Source organism: Nerophis ophidion, linkage group LG28, assembly GCF_033978795.1.
Source record: "Nerophis ophidion isolate RoL-2023_Sa linkage group LG28, RoL_Noph_v1.0, whole genome shotgun sequence".
Lineage (NCBI taxonomy): Eukaryota > Metazoa > Chordata > Actinopteri > Syngnathiformes > Syngnathidae > Nerophis > Nerophis ophidion.
In genome coordinates, this window is record NC_084638.1 from 22,765,638 (window position 1) to 22,776,474 (window position 10,837).

The following is a 10,837-nucleotide window of genomic DNA, read 5'->3' on the forward strand; positions in this document are numbered from 1 at the left end:
CTCTCTCTCTCTGCGGTGGGACAGCATCCCTGCTTGAAGGAGCCCGGATCTTTTAATGGAACTTACAGGGGGCAGCAAAGCCTAAAGTACAAATGCGGAAACTATCGGACAAAACGGAAAGCGCTGGGAAGCCCTGAACTCCGAGTAAACTCAATGAGTCACAAGTCAGAGGATGAGCGAAGAGCTGCTAAAAAATGTCAAGAAACCAAAAAGGGCAGAAGTGAATTACCTGCCCTCACACCCACATGTTGAAACAGATGACACACTTGAGAATCTGAGACTTGACCTAACTGCTGCCTGTCGGAGAAATGACTGTGCCAGGAGCAATCAATGATATGATGGCCACAACTTACACTTGAAGTAGTTGCCAAGTCTCCTGGGGTGGGCAGAATTTTAGGAAAAATGGCCTGCCCTCTTCGAACCATTCCAGGTAAATGATTAATCATTCCATTTTTCCTGACCAAGTTTCCATTGGGACTTGGACATGACATACTAGTCTCACTTTTTGCCTGAAAATGTATACTAAAACCCTCAAAGGGGAACATTATCACAATTTCAGAAGGGTTAAAACCAGTAAAAATCAGTTCCCAGTGGCTTATTTTATTTTTCGAAGTTTTTCTCAAAATTTTACCCGTCACGCAATACCCCGAAAAACGACTTCAAAGTGCCTGATTTTAACCGTCGTTATAGCCACCCGTCTATTGTCCTGTGATGTCACTTTGTGAAGCCGACAAAAAGAAATATGGCAAAACACACAGAAAGGTATAGCGACATTAGCTCGGATTCAGACTCGGATTTCAGCGGCTTAAGCGATTCAACAGATTACGCATGTATTGAAACGGATGGTTGGAGTATGAAGGCAGATAGCGAAAAAGAAATTGAAGAAGAAACTGTAGCTATTGAGCGAATAGCTATTGACGCTATTCGGCCATGTCTGCGTTAGCATTGCCGGTAAAATGTGCAGACCAACGATCAGAAGTTTCGCATTTCGTGACACTTGATCAACTTAAATCTGTCGATTGGTAAGTGTTTGTTTGGCATTAAATGTGGGTGGAAGGAAACGCTGGATGTAAATATAGTTTCAAATGTACATACAGCTAGCCTAAATAGCATGTTAGCATCGATTAGCTGGCAGTCATGCCGCGACCAAATATGTGTGATTAGCACATAAGTAAATAACATCAAAAAAACACACCTTTGTGATTTCGTTGACTTTATCCATACATCTTTGTGCCGTGTCTGCCTTAGAATCGCCGGTAAAATGTGCAGACCAACGATCGGAAGTTTCGCATTTCGTGACACTGGATCAACTTAAATCCGTCGATTGGTAAGTGTTTGTTTGGCATTAAATGTGGGTGGAAGGAAACGCTGGATGTAGATATAGTTTCAAATGTACATACAGCTAGCCTAAATAGCATGTTAGCATCGATTAGCTGGCAGTCATGCAGCGACCAAACATGTCTGATTAGCACATAAGTAAATAACATCAACAAAACTCACCTTTGTGATTTTGTTGACTTTATCCATACATCTTTGTGCCATGTCTGCCTTAGAATCGCCGGTAAAATGTGCAGACCAACGATCGGAAGTTTCGCATTTCGTGACACTGGATAAACTTAAATCTGTCGATTGGTAAGTGTCTGTTTGGCATTAAATGTGGGTGGAAGGAAACGCTGGATGTAAATATAGTTTCAAATGTACATACAGCTAGCCTAAATAGCATGTTAGCATCGATTAGCTGGCAGTCATGCCGCGACCAAATATGTCTGATTAGCACATAAGTAAATAACATCAACATAACTCACCTTTGTGATTTCGTTGACTTTATCCATACATCTTTGTGCCATGTCTGCCTTAGCATCGCCGGTAAAATGTGCAGACACTCCGGCACATTCAATGGGGGTCTGGCGGAAGATTTCTTTGACTTTATCGTTGGAAATGCATCTGCTTTGAGTGTCGCAGCTCGGATATCCACACAATCTTGCCATCTCTGTAGTAGCATAGTTTTTGTCGGTAAAGTGTGCGGAACAAACGACTGACCATTTCGTCGGGTTTCCCCACACCCTGGTATTTTCAACAAATTTCCTCCAATTTCTTGCGACTTTCGCACCTTTGGGCAACTTGAATCCCTCCCTGTTAGTGTTGTTACACCCTCCGACAACACACCGACGAGGCATGATGTCTCCAAGGTTCCAAAAAATAGTCGAAAAAACGGAAAATAACAGAGCTGAGAGCCGGTGTTTGTAATGTGTTTGAGAAAATGAAAATGGCGGCTTTATTACCTAGGTGACGTCACGTTCTGAAAGGTGTTTAATTCGCCAAAATTCACCCATTTAGAGTTCGGAAATCGGTTAAAAGATACATGGTCTTTTTTCTGCAACATCAAGGTATATATTGACGCTTACATAGGTCTGGTGATAATGTTCCCCTATAATCTTTTTGCATAAATTGAAATGCATATTATTCAGTTCTACCTACTCAAAATACCAATTAGTTGACGAAACTAACTTAAATTGCTTGGAAAATGTTGCCTTATTTTTAGTTAGATCTAGGCAACCAGTTTTTACAGTGTACTGAAGCTCTGTGATGGAGGATGTAAGCACTTTGCTTTTTGCCTTGAACCTATTCAGGTTGAAGAGCCCGCCATCTGTCCTGTATATGAACTGGACTCCCTCGGGTAGGTTTTGACTGATCAATGAATGCCATGTATAGTGGCAGGTGTTGTTTCTCTTGCAGTTGACAAATTGCAAAAATCCCGTCCGATGTTCCCCTTGTGGGACGAAAGCCACACTGGGACTCTGGGAGGATCTCTTCTGAGAGCGGCAATAACCGGTTTGCCAAAATACATGCCAGAATTTTTCCTGTTGTGGACGGGAGGGAGATGCATCTGTAGTTGCCACAGTCTGCCTTATCTCCCTTCTTGAAGATGGTGACAATCAGGGCATCCCTGAATTTGGCTGGGATTTCCTCCTTATCCCGGATTTTACCAATGAGGCAGTGGATGTGGCTAAGGAGTTTTGGTCCACCTTGCTTTAATATTTCTGCCGGTATTCCATCTAGTCCAGAAGCCTTGTTGTTACCCAGTTTCCTGTTGGCATCCTGGACTTCATTTTCGGTGAGAGGATCACCAAAATGCTCCATGATGGGTCGCTGAGGAATCTGGTTGATGGTTTCCATCTCCACTGTGGAGTTCCGATTCAAGAGCTCTTGGAAGTGTTCACGCCATCTGGAATTGATACCTACATCGTCCTTAAAGGGGAACATTATCACAATTTCTGAAGGGTTAAAACCAATAAAAATCAGTTCCCAGTGGTTTATTTTATTTTTCGAAGTTTTTCTCAAAATTTTACCCATCACGCAATATCCCGAAAAACGGCTTTAAAGTGCCTGATTTACACCATCGCTATATCCACCCGTCTATTGTCCTGTGACGTCACTGCGTGAAGCCACCAAAAACAAACATGGCGGATAGCACAGAAAGGTATAGCATAGTAGCTCGGATTCAGACTCGGATTTCAGCGCCGTAAGCGATTCAACAGATTACGCATGTATTGAAACGGATGGTTGGAGTCTGGAGGCAGGTACCGAAAATTAAATTAAAGAAAAAAGAGAAGCTTTTGAGCCATATCACGACAGACAGCGGCACGGGAGGAAGCACGGACAAATTCGGCGATCGCCTTCTAACCGACGATTGGTATGTGTTTGTTTGGCATTAAATGTGGCTGGAGGGAAAGGCTGAATGCAAATATAGCTACCAATGAGGCATAATGTTCTAATATGTACATACAGCTAGCCCATATAGCATGTTAGCATTGATTAGCTTGCAGTCATGCCGTGACCAAATATGTCCACATAAGTCAATAACATCAACAAAACTCACCTTTGTGATTTCGTTGACTTTATCGTTGGAAATGCATCTGCTTTGAGTGTCACAGGATATCCACACATTCTTGCCATCTCTGTCGTAGCATAGCTGTCGTCGGTACGGTGTGCAAAACAAACGAGGGACTTTCGCATCTTTTAGCCACTGGTGCAACTTGAATCCGTCCCTGATCGTTGTCAGGTTCAAACATTGTTGACATCTATTAAACAAGACAAAAAGGCAAGGAATCAAACAGAGACAGACTTAAATTTGGACTCAGATCTGAGGAGGGACATGGCCTCTGTACACCTTGCACAGTTCCTGCACCAAGTTCTGATGAAAAGGTTTTCGTCTCCTCTTTTATTTAGGTATTCAATGTTTACGCAACAACACATTTCAAAACAGGAATAGGGAGCATACACACAGTCACTGTTTTCAGTCACATTGAAGAAAAAAGAAGACCATGCCTCGGGCCCGGGCTCGTCCTGGTCTAAGCTACGCCAAAACAGGAATGGGGAGTATATAAACGGTCATTGTTTTTGGTCACATTGAAGAGAAAAGAAGATGATGCTTTGGGCTTGGGCTCGTCCTGGTCTCAGCTTCGGCAGGTCTTTGAGGACAAAAGAAAACCCCTCTCGTCGCATTCCAACGTACACAGCGGAATGCCCCAAGACCTTGCTTGGTCGAAGAAGGACAGCTATCAACTACTCAATTAAATAAAAGGGTGGCAGAGGGGTTAGTGCGTCTGCCTCACAATACGAAGTTCCTGCAGTCCTGGGTTCAAATCCAGGCTCGGGATCTTTCTGTGTGGAGTTTGCATGTTCTCCCCGTGAATGCGTGGGTTCCCTCCGGGTACTCCGGCTTCCTCCCACCTCCCAAAAACATGTACCTGGGGATAGGTTGATTGGCAACACTAAAATTGGCCCTAGTGTGTGAATGTGAGTGGGAATGTTGTCTGTCTATCTGTGTTGGCCTTGCGATGAGGTGGCGACTTGTCCAGGGTGTACCCCGCCTTCCGCCCGATTGTAGCTGAGATAGGCGCCAGCGCCCCCCGCGACACCTAAAAAAGGGAATAAGCGGTAGAAAATGGAAGATCTGAAAGTTTTTTGATAATTCACACACAATTTACACAATTTTTCTAACAATCGTGTTGTTACACCCTCCGACAACACACCGACGAGGCATGGTGTCTCCAAGGTACGGAAAACAGTCGAAAAAACGGAAAATAACAGAGCTGATTTGACTTGGCGTGTGTAATGTGTTTGAGAAAATGGCAGATTGCTTCATGTTGTGACGTCACGGGTGAAAGGTAATCGCTCCGACAGCGAACAATTGAAAGGCGTTTAAATCGCCAAATTCACCCTTTTAGCCCAGCACCACACATAGCTAAAAGTCGTATCTTTTCATCCCATAATTACACAGTATTCTGGACATCTGTGTTGCTGAATCTTTTGCATTTTGTTCAATTAATAATGGAGAAGTCGAAGTAGAAAGGTGGAAGTGGGAAGCTTTTAGCCTTCAGCCACACAAACACACGGTGTTTCCTTGTTTAAAATTCCCGGAGGTGAAGCTTTACTATGGATCAGAGCGGTCAAGCAAACATGGATCCCGACTACATGTCGACTGGCAGTTTTCGGTGAGAAAATTATGGAAATAAGTCGCCTCTTACCGGAGATCAGTGGAGCTTCTGTCGTGCAGCTGCAGCTGCCGTGACTTTCCTCAGAGAGACTGGCGTCAACACACCCTCCGACTATCAGGTACTATTCAATCCACTAAAACACTAGCAACACAATAGAAAGATAAGGGATTTCCCAGAATTATCCTAGTAAATGTGTCTAAAAACTTCTTTTTTTTCTAGTCCGTCACTCTAAATTTCCTCACCCACGAATCTTTCATCATCGCTCAAATTAATGGGGAAATTGTCGCTTTCTCTTATCTCTTCCTCTTACCTCCAGTTTGGACACGGACCTTTTAGGCCCCGCTTAGCCTCCGACTATCTGCATGCTCACGGACTGCCTTCTTGCCTTGTCCCTTCACTCATACAACATTACGGTACCACACAACGGTTAATTCACACATAGTCTCACACACACATGCACACTTCATTCCCTAGTTAAGTATATTGAAGTTTCATTATTACAAACCCCGTTTCCATATGAGATTGGAAATTGTGTTAGATGTAAATATAAACAGAATACAATGATTTGCAAATCATTTTCAACCCATATTCAGTTAAACATGCTACAAAGACAACATATTTGATGTTCAAACTGATAAACATTTTTAGTGTGTGCAAATAATCTGTAGAATTTGATGCCAGCAACACGTGACAAAGAAGTTAGGAAAGGTGGCAATACATACTGATAAAGTTGAGGAATGCTCATCAAAAATATATGGAACATCCCACATGTGTGGAGGCTAATTGGGAACAGGTGGGTGCCATGATTGAGTATAAAAGCAGCTTCCATGAAATGCTAAGTAATTCACAAACGAGGATGGGGTGAGGGTCACCACTTTGTAAGCAAATTGTCGAACAGTTTTAGAACAATATTTCTCAACGAGCTATTGCAAGGAATTTAGGGATTTTACCATCTACGGTCCGCAAAATCATCAAAAAGTTCAGAGAATCTGAAGAAATCACTGCACGTAAGCAATGATATTACGGACCTTAGATCCCTCAGGCGGTACTGCATCAAAAACCGACATCAGTGTGTAAAGGATGTCACCACATGGGCTCAGTAACACTTCATAAATCCACTGTCAGTAACTACAGTTGGTCGCTACATCTGTAAGGGCAAGTTAAAACTCTACTATGCAAAGCGAACAAAGAGGAAAATAACCATTCGGATTGTTATAGGTGCAAAGTTCAAAAGCCAGCATCTGTGATGGTATGGGGGTGTATTAGTGTCCAAGGCATGGGTAACTTACACATCTGTGAAGGCACCATTATTGCTGAAAGCTCCATACAGGTTTTGGAGCAACATATGTTGTCATCCAAGCAACATTATCATGGACGCCCCTGCTTATTTCAGCAAGACAAGTGTTACAACAGCGTGGCTTTGTAAAAAAAAGAGTGTGGGTACTTTCCTGGCCCGCCTGCAGTCCAGACCTGGCCCCCATCGGAAATGTGTGGCGCATTATGAAGCGTAAAATACGACAGTAGAGACCCTGGACTGTTGAACGACTGAAGCTCTACATAAAACAAAAATGGGAAAGAATTCCACTTTCAAAGCTTCAACAATTAGTTTCCTTAGTTCCCAAACGTTTATTGAGTGTTGTTAAAAGAAAAGGTGATGTAACACAGTGGTGAACATGCCCTTTCCCAACTACTTTGGCACGTGTTGCAGCCATGAAATTCTAAGTTAATTATTATTTGCAAAATAAAATAAAGCTTATGAGTTTGAACATCAAATATCTTGTCTTTGTAGTGCATTCAATTGAATATGGGTTGAAAATGATTTGCAAATCATTGTATTCCGTTTATATTTACACCTAACACAATTTCCCAACTCATATGGAAACGGGGTTTGTTTATATATTCCAATATATATATAATAAATCATAGAGCTTTACTGCCCCCTTGTGTCTGTGCCGCCTATACCCCTCCTGTACGTAACAAATAGAATGTAACAATTTGGTGCATTATTTAACAAACGACTGTTAAATTCTCGTCTTCATTAAAATCAATTCAAACAATCAAATGTTTCATTGGTCAAACTTTATTGATCATTAAAAATTTTTTTAAATGGAAGCAAGAGAGAATAATTACTGACCGGAAAATGAGAAGAGCATTGAAATGTTGGAAGACACACAATCCAATCCAATAAAAAATTATTACTTTTCTAATGTCATCCAACACTTACCTGGTGGTGAGAGTAAAAAAAAAAAAAAAAAGCATGCTTTTGCACGACTAATTGGACTTTTACTTCATCTTGTATAGGTCTTTCTCTTTTGCAGCTATACAAATTAATCGTAACCATATGAACACACCTGAACGTGTGGTAGTCACGCTGCACCCTCGCGTCCTTGGATTTATTTCTATGATGAGTGAATCGTGTCACGTGCTGTCGGATGAAAATGGAGAAATGATTGCACAGCTGGATGAATGGACTGTTAATAACCGGTAATTGCTTCATTATGCATCGGTCACACACTGACATTAGCTTGAAGATGAGGTGCTGGTTAGGACTTTCTCAATGATATGTGGCCACTCTTCTTTATTTGCTCAGTTCAATTCCCGGTGCACCTCATGTTACAATATCAGAGAAATCAGAAGAGATTAATACTAATAAATGCTTTAGATTGTTGACAGTTAAAGCACTTCGTAATAACACACATTTTGTATCATTGCTAATAACACGGAAGAAGTTGTTCCTTTCGATGAGTCGTTCATAAGACCGGCTTGTTTTTAATCCATCCATCCATCCATCATCTTCCGCTTATCCGAGGTCGGGTCGCGGGGGCAACAGCCTAAGCAGGGAAACCCAGACTTCCCTCTCCCCAGCCACTTCGTCTAGCTCTTCCCGGGGGATCCCGAGGCGTTCCCAGGCCAGCCGGGAGACATAGTCTTGCCAACGTGTCCTGGGTCTTCCCCGTGGCCTCCTACCGGTTGGACGTGCCCTAAACACCTCCCTAGGGAGGCGTTCGGGTGGCATCCTGACCAGATGCCCGAACCACCTCATCTGGCTCCTCTCGATGTGGAGGAGCAGCGGCTTTACTTTGAGTTCCTCCCGGATGGCAGAGCTTCTCACCCTATCTCTAAGGGAGAGCCCCGCCACACGGCGGAGGAAACTCATTTCGGCCGCTTGTACCCGTGATCTTATCCTTTCGGTCATGACCCAAAGCTTATGACCGTAGGTGAGGGTAGGAACGTAGATCGACCGGTAAATTGAGAGCTTTGCCTTCCGGCTCAGCTCCTTCTTCACCACAACGGATCGGTACAACGTCCGCATTCACTCATGAACAAGACTCCTAGGTACTTGAACTCCTCCACTTGGGGCAGGGTCTCCTCCCCAACCCGGAGATGGCACTCCACCCTTTTCCGGGCGAGAACCATGGACTCGGACTTGGAGGTGCTGATTCTCATTCCGGTCGCTTCACACTCGGCTGCAAACCGATCCAGTGAGAGCGGAAGATCCCGGTCAGATGAAGCCATCAGGACCACATCATCTGCAAAAAGCAGAGACCTAATCCTGCGGTCACCAAACCAGGAAACTTGCATACTCAGTGGAGTCCAATTTTTCAATTTTGGAATAAATTGCAATCTCAAGTTTTGCATCTTAAAGTTTATTCTAAGGCAGGGGTCTCGAACTCAATTTACCTGGGGGCCAATGGATGCAGAAACTGGGTGAGGCTGGGCCGCAAGAAAATATTTCTTCAAAAATGTAACATGCAGTTTTTAATGAATTCACCTTCTATTCACATTCTTGCCATCCCTCACAATTTTGCACCTCCCGACAATCTACCGGTGCAACCATTCTCCCGAATTTTCACCCGACCGACATTATTAAGGGCTGCCGTGACTGCACTGCCGTAAACGTCCTCTACAACAGTGGTTGTCAACCTTTTTTCAGTGATGTACCCCATGTGAACATATTTTTAATTCAAGTACCCCCTAATCAGAGAAAATATTTTTCGGTTGAAAAAAAGAGATAAGTAAAATACAGCACTATGTCATCAGTTTCTGATTTATTAAATTGTATAACAGTGCAAAATATTGCTCATTTGTAGTGGTCTTTCTTGAACTATTTGGAATAAAAGATATAAAAATAACTAGAACACTTGTTGAAAAATAAACAAGTGATTCAGTTATAAATAAATATTTCTACACATAGAAGTAATCATCAACTTAAAGTGCCCTCTTTGGGGATTGTAATAGAGATCCATCTGGATTCATCAACCTAATTGTAAACATTTCTTCACAAAAAAAGAAATCTTTAACATCAATATTTATGGAACATGTCCATAAAAAGTCTAACTGTCAAAACTGAATGCTGTATTATTTTTTCACAGTTTATGAACTTACATTCATATTTCATTGAGGTATTATTCAATAAAAATATTTTTAACGGATTTATGAATAGCTGTTATTTTTGAAATTTTTTTGAATAAATCTCACTTGTACCTTGGCTTTCATTCAAGTATCTCCAGGGGTCCGTGCACCCCCTTATAGAGGACTACTGCTCCACCAATGTGCCGGCTCCTTATCTTGTTGTGTGAGACTTGTGCAGAACAACATATGTGGCTCTAATGCATACTTGTTCAACAGCCATACAGGTCACGCTGAGGGTGCCTGTATAAACAACTTTAACACTGTTACAAATATGCGCCACACTGTGAACCGACATCAAACAAGAATGACCAACTCATTTTGGGAGAATTTCCGCACCCTAACACAACTTAAACACAAGAGACCAAATACCCAGAACACCTTGCGGGGCTACAATATACAACACCTCAACCGACGCAAGTAGGGAGGGCGGGGCGTGTGGGGGGTAGCGTGTGTGTGTGTGTGTGTGTATTGTACCCCGGAAGAGTCAGGGCTGCAATGAATTCTGGGTATTAGTTCTGTTGAGTTTATGTTGTATTACAGTGTGAATGTTCTCCTGTGATGTTAAGTGAATTATATTTATATAGCGCTTTTTCTCTAATGACTCAAAGCACTTTATATAGTGTAACCCAATCTATAATTTTTTTTTTTTACATTTAAATAATAAATGTAAAAAAATAATAAATAATAATAATAAACTTTACCCACCTGCTCCACTGGGTGGGTAAAGTGTCTTGCCCAAGGACACAACGACAGTGACTAGGATGGCGGAAGCGGGGCTCGAACCTGCAACCCTCAAGTTGCTGGCACGGCCGCTCTACGAACCGAGCTATACCGCCTCCTGAAATGTGTTTGTCATTCTTGTTTGGTGTGGGTTCACAATGTGGCAAATATTTGTAACAGTGTTAAAAGTTTTTTTTACGGCC

The 10,837-nt window shown here is 42.4% G+C and overlaps 1 long non-coding RNA gene across 1 annotated transcript; it reads right to left on the reverse strand.

The window, feature by feature from the left end:
* Nucleotides 1–3,840: 3,840 nt before the first annotated feature.
* On the reverse strand, nucleotides 3,841–10,554 carry LOC133545232 (uncharacterized). The gene is made up of 3 exons (XR_009804765.1): nucleotides 8,021–10,554; nucleotides 7,853–7,926; nucleotides 3,841–4,082 (listed from the first exon to the last, which is right to left on the reverse strand). It is a non-coding gene; the product is annotated as an uncharacterized LOC133545232 (long non-coding RNA).
* Between the last annotated feature and the right edge of the window lie 283 nt (nucleotides 10,555–10,837).